The sequence below is a fragment of the Copadichromis virginalis genome, linkage group LG17 (assembly GCF_057382275.1).
Source record: "Copadichromis virginalis isolate Kocher_CV1m ecotype Utaka linkage group LG17, C_Virginalis_male_GT1.1, whole genome shotgun sequence".
In the NCBI taxonomy this organism is placed as follows: domain Eukaryota; kingdom Metazoa; phylum Chordata; class Actinopteri; order Cichliformes; family Cichlidae; genus Copadichromis; species Copadichromis virginalis.
Genome location: NC_140634.1, coordinates 9156916 through 9163284, shown reverse-complemented (window position 1 = coordinate 9163284; position 6369 = coordinate 9156916).

Genomic DNA, 6369 nt, shown 5'->3' with positions numbered 1-6369 from the left:
TCGTCAGAAAGACATTGACACACACATGGACACGTGCACAGGGGACAGGAGGGCACAACGGACAGGAGGGACACACACACACACACACACACACACACACACACACACACACACACACACACACACACACACACACACAGAATAATGCTCAGAAAGCTCGGTCAGTAAAAGGAAAGTAAATGTTTGCTCATTTGTTTGCCCTCCTACCTATCGAGCAAATATAACAGTCACTGTCTCAGAGATGAAGGCAGAGAGAAAACTATAACTCCTCACATTAGGCTTAGTGACTGTGACATTGCAACCATTAACACACATTAAGCCACATAAAGTAGAGCTGACTGGCACTGACTGTAGGGAGAAGGAAATTTTAGTGTTTAGGGACCCCTTTGTGTGCGTTCAGTACTTTGTGAGTGTGTGTATGTGTTGTGTGTGTTTTTAACTGGTACTTTGCCCCTGTCGACCTTTATCCTGAGACAGGGGCAGAGTTAACTGGAAATTTCTATTTGCAACTTTACACAAATTTGGTTTTGGATCCTCTTGGTCCACAAGAGGAACTGTACTAAACTGGTTCAAAACATACGTAGAAAACAGGAAATACTTTGTATCAATAGGTAACTTCACATCTGAGCAGACAAGTATCACATGTGGAGTTCCCCAAGGTTCCATCTTGGGACCCCTTCTGTTTAACATCTACATGCTCCCACTGGCACAGATTATAAACAACAACAAAATAAACTATATATTTGTGTGCAGATGACACACAAATATATATCACAATGTCACCAGGAGACCGAGGCCCTGTACAGGCTCTTGGTAAATGCATTGAGGAAATCAATGACTGGTTGTGCCACAATTTTCTCCAGCTAAACAAAAACAAAACTGAGGTAATAGTCTTTGGCGCCAAAGAAAAACGATTACAGGTCACCAGAGAACTTCAATCTATACATCTAAAAACCACAAACCAGGCGAGAAATTTGGGTGTAGTGATGGATGCAGACCTAAACTTAGAAAAACACATTAAGACAATAACAAAGTCAGCTTACTATCACCTCAAGAATATATCAAGGATAAAAGATCTGATGTCTCAACAGGACCTGGAAAAACTAGTCCATGCATTCATCTTTAGTAGGCTTGATTACTGTAACAGCATCTTTACAGGTCTACCTAAAAAATCAGTCAGACAACTACAGCTCATTCAGAACTCTGCTGCTCGAGTCTAAACTAAGACCAAAAAAGTGGACCACATCAGTCCAGCTCTGAGGTCCTTACACTGGCTGCCTGTCCGTCAGAGGATAGACTTTAAAGTTCTGATGCTGGTCTATAAAGCTCTGAATGGTTTAGGACCAAAATACATCAATGACCTCCTGACCCAGTATGAACCATCCAGATCCCTCAGGTCATCTGGATCCGGTCTTTTATCAGTTCCCAGAGTCAGAACCAGACACGGAGAAGCTGCATTCAGCTTTTATCTGGAACAAACTCCCAGAAAGCCTCAGATCAGCTGAAACACTCAGTTTATTTAAATCCAGGTTGAAGACTCACCTGTTCTCAGCTGCATTTGAATAAAGCACCAAATCCACACTTTAAGCTTAAATTTCAAAACTTACATTTAACTACTGATTTTATCTACTGTTCTGATTTTATCTGTTTTGATTTTATATACTGTTGTTTGTTTGTTTGTTTGTTTGTTTGTTTGTTTGTTTGTTAATTAGTTAGTTAGTTTATTTGCTTGTTTTAATCAATTTTAAATCATGCTTTTTATTTGTTCTTGTTTCTAATGTCTCTGTAAAGCACTTTGAATCACCTTGTTGTTGAATTGTGCTATACAAATAAACTTGCCTTGCCTTGCCTTGCCTCTTTCATCAACTGGTTAAAAATATTATATAATTCCCCAACAGCTTGTGTCAGAACAAATGACCAGACATCCTCCAGCTTTTGTCTCTTGAGGGGCACCAGGCAGGGATGCCCACTCTCCCCTTCACTGTTTGCAATTTTTATTGAACCACTAGCAGCAGCAATTAGACAGCAATTGGCGCGAGATATGTGAAGACTTATCAAAGTGTCTGAAATGTAACATTCCAACTTCCCCCTTAGTGTGTTTGTTGGGCAGCTTAGATAATGTCACTTCAGAAAAGAATATCGCCCATATGGTTTTCACTGCCCTATGCATAGCCAAGAAAACAGTCCTCATGAACTGGAAAAATAAAAATAATCTTAATTCTAACCAATATAGAAATTATCTATTAGATTACATTAGTCTTGATACAGCCTCTGCCACCACATCAGATCAATTGCTCTGGGCCCCTTTGATCAGCTCCATCACCTAGTGGGGGTGGGGGGTCATAGTTTGGTCCCGCCTTCACTGTTGTGATTGGTGTGGGGGTAGGGACAGGCTTAGGGCGTCGGGGGGTTCCCCGGAGGCATCTTCCTTGGGGGGCTCAATCCGGGGTAGTGGTCATGTCCGGTTAGGGGCTCTGTTGGCTCTCAGGTGACTGTTTCCTCGTGGCTGCGTGCAGCGGGGCTAGGGGAGGGTCTGTGCTGACGGACATGGGTTACTGACCTGGTAGCTTGGCTGCCCCTGGGTGGGTCCGGGATGGGCGTGAGGTTCTGGGGGCGCTCCGTCTCTGGGCTGGGGCCCTGGCCGGGCCTCGGGGGCTTGGGTCCTGGTTGGTGTGTTGCCGGGGTTGTGGGCGGGTGGGTGCATGGGGGCCCAGCCCTGGCGCAGGGTGCCGCCGGTGCGTCGAGCCACCTGGGGGGCTCTTCAATTGGTGGGGGAGATTGTCACATCTTGCAGGAGCTTTCCGCTCTTCAGGAACTCTCTCTGCAGGAGGGGGAGATACAGGAGAGGTGGAGGAAGATCTCAGCCTGGGCGTCTATTGTCTTATGTAGTCTGGAAGATGAGTGGATGGTGGGGTGGGTGCAGTTTTCTCTGTGGTGGGGTTGGGTGGACTGTCCCGGGCTCTGTGGGGCCGGGAGGCGCTGTTGCACTGGGCCCTGGTCTGGATGGGCCTGGGCCCCCTTTCCCTGGCGGGTCGCGGAGTATGGGAGTGCCTACTGGGGTCAGCGGGGGAGCTGGCCCCAGGGAGGGGTCACTTGCCCCTCCCTTCCTTTCCTCCCCATCTCCAGCTGCCTCCCTCTTCCCGCTCCACCACAACCACCCACACATGCAGGGCCTTGGAGTAGGGGTATGTCACCAGGGTGCAGAGGAGGCTACCCCCCCCCCCCCCCCGTCCCCTTCTGGCTGCCTCTGCCTCAATTTTATCCCACAACTTAGACATTCACATTACTCACACTCTCATTACACATACATATAGGATCTTGGGGGTGGGCACGATACACGGAATCCAAATTACCATCAGGGTGTACACCCCACCCCTGGCGCCGTTGCCCACCTCTCAATGTTAAATACACATAGACACTGAGGGCTAGCAGGAGGGACCATGCGCTTACCTGCTGCTCTCTGGCAGGTAGCTCCATGCCCTCCTGGGTTTTAAATGCACCTTAGAACACACATGCATCAACACTACAATGAGCGGGTGGAGGGAGGTTTGGAGTCTTCTCTCACTCCCGTTCTCTGCGGCCTGCTGGAGCGGGGGGACTAGGAGGAGGAGTTGGCCGTCCGACTGCGGTCTGGAGTGTGGGGCCTCCCTGCTGCTGCGGAGTCGGGGCGGTCTGCCTCTCCCCACCGCAGGGAAAAGGGTAACACCACCTGGGTCTGGGTGCAGTTCCCCCCTCCAGGGGCAAGGGTACCTAGACCTGGTTTGTAGAGTACGCTTGGGGAGTGTGATCGTGTGTACAGCGTCTCTTTATGTCTGTCTCCACGTTGGTTGAGTGTAGAGTAAGTGCATATGAGAGCATGAGGGTGGGAATGGATGTTTGTGTCTGTGTGTGCCTGTATGTCTGTGTCTATATGTCAGGTTGGGTATCAGACGCCACCTCTCTGGGGACATCTCAGGCCCTCCAAGGTTTGGAGGCCTATCTCCCCCTACCACCACTTCCCCTGCCAGTGGCGGACTCCCTCAGACATCGGTGCGTTGGTGGTTCTTTGTGTCCGGGGATGGGCGTCCAGGTACACACCGGCTCACTCCTTGGCGGCCGCTTATCGGGGCCTGGAGCCTGGGGCTCACTCGGGCCACTTCGGAGGTGGGGTGCCCCCGGCCTCTCGGCCTGGGGCTCGGTCACTCAGGCACAGCTGGCTGCCGGAGGAGATCATGGGCGCGTCACTGCAACTCCCCCTGGCTTCTGCTCCGCGGCTGCTGAGTGAGCCCTCATCTGGGACTCTCCTCAGCTCTTTCTGGGACAGTGGCGCGGCTGCCCCTCTGTTGGTCTTCCTTGGTCTCTTGTATTCTGGGGGCCTCTGGATGTCTGGAGTCTTGATCTCCTCCATACCTGCTTCATGCCCTGGAGGACGGGGCTGTGGCCCCCCCACACCCTCTAGCAGATCATTACATGAAGGAACCTTTTAAAAAAACAAGCGCGTCCATGCTCACAGGTGTACACACGGGTGATCACACCCACAAAATACACCCTTTTTGGCTCCTACCTCAAAGCACACTGTGTTCTGTTGATCTTATGTGCTGCACAATAATGTTTAATATTTAGTATTTACTGTCATATTCCCATATATCATTGTGATGTTGTTTATTCTATTACTCTTGTTCTCTTCTGCTTGTTTTCTTTTTTCTTTCTCAACAGGTGATCCAGGTGATCGACATATGCATTTTCCTTTTCTTTCTTTTTCTGCCCGTTCTGTTGGTTTTTGTCTTTTGCCCTTCTCCCCCGTCCCTCTTCTCAGCTGTTTCTCTTTCCCTCTTTCTTTCTCCCCTTCTTTCCTCCAGTCAAGTCTGTCCCGTATTCAGCAAGTGAAAATAAAATAAACAATAAAAAGGTGAATCAAATGGACCATTACGGCAAGGCTGGGATGGTCAATTTGGTAAAGTAAATCCGTTGGGCATCTTTCTTTGCCTTTAGACAATAATTCTGATGGCAAAAGAGCCAAACGGGACAGGCAAAAAAAAAAAAAATGCTCAGAAAGCTCGGTCAGTAAAAGGAAAGTAAATGTTTGCTCATTTGTTTGCCCTCCTACCTATCGAGCAAATGTAACAGTCACTGTCTCAGAGATGAAGGCAGAGAGAAAGCTGATGATATAACTCCTCACATTAGGCTTAGTGACTGTGACATTGCAACCATTAACACACATTAAGCCACATAAAGTAGAGCTGACTGTAGGGAGAAGGAAATTTTAGTTTTTAGGGACCCCTTTGTGTGCGTTCAGTACTTTGTGAGAGTGTGTGTGTTGTGTGTGTTTTTAACTGGTACTTTGCCCCTGTCGACCTTTATCCTGAGCCGCACCGATTTCCCCACTGCTCATCTGTGAAACAAGCTGAGATGTGTGCACTCTGTATCCTACAGTCAGTGTTTCATTTCTATTTGGGAGGTTTGCAGGGGAACAATAAGTTCACCAAGTGCATTAAGAATCAGCTTACCTGACGACAGATGACAGCATCCGAGAGTTCATGTCCTCTCTCCGGCTGCTCATCTGTTCTGCATCAACCACTCACGTAAAGATAGCAAGTAACATATTTTAAAGACTGCTAAAAACGTGGAAATTAATTAATAGTGTAAAAGTGTACAGCAGATTTATAAGAGCGCAAACCAGCCCTCTTGTGGTTATGAGTCAAAATTACAGCTGCACGTGTGCTGGAGACAGATTATCAAAGTACTTAGAAAATAGCCTGACCAAAGGGTATCTTAGCTTAGTAGCTACATGAAATCAGGGGGAAATACTACATAGACTGTACATTAAAGATGACACATAGTTGAGGCCCACTGTCTGTGGACTTTGCAAGACACACACTAATTAGTGCTAAGCTATAACTATGGGCTCAAAATGTGGTCATAAATATTTTGTACTTGTAAATCAGGATTTGTATGTGTAAAAAGAATTATGTGTGCGTAAAAAAGATTTGTGTGTGGACTTAGCCAAAAAAAACCCTGCAAGTTACAAGTACGGATTTTGACCCTATTTTTCTTCCTTTCATCTGATTGGTGAATGTCATGTCAATCACAAATGTAACAATCCAATCAGAGAACAGATGGGTTTGGCTGTCGGAGGGGCGCTTTTTTTGAACTGCAGGTCTTTGAAGGGAATAAATGCCCTTTTACATGCCAACCCAGCGTTTTCCTTCATCACCACAAAGGAAAACAGTCTGTGGTCGTCAGAATTTGGTGATTTTTGTGTCACGGGACTACGTGTTTAACACAGGGACTTCCACAGCCTTTTCAACAGCGCTGCGGACCGCGGGGGGGCGCAGTGTTTTGGAAATGACAGTCTTCATTACAAAGCTTTCTTCGTTATGAATTAGCATA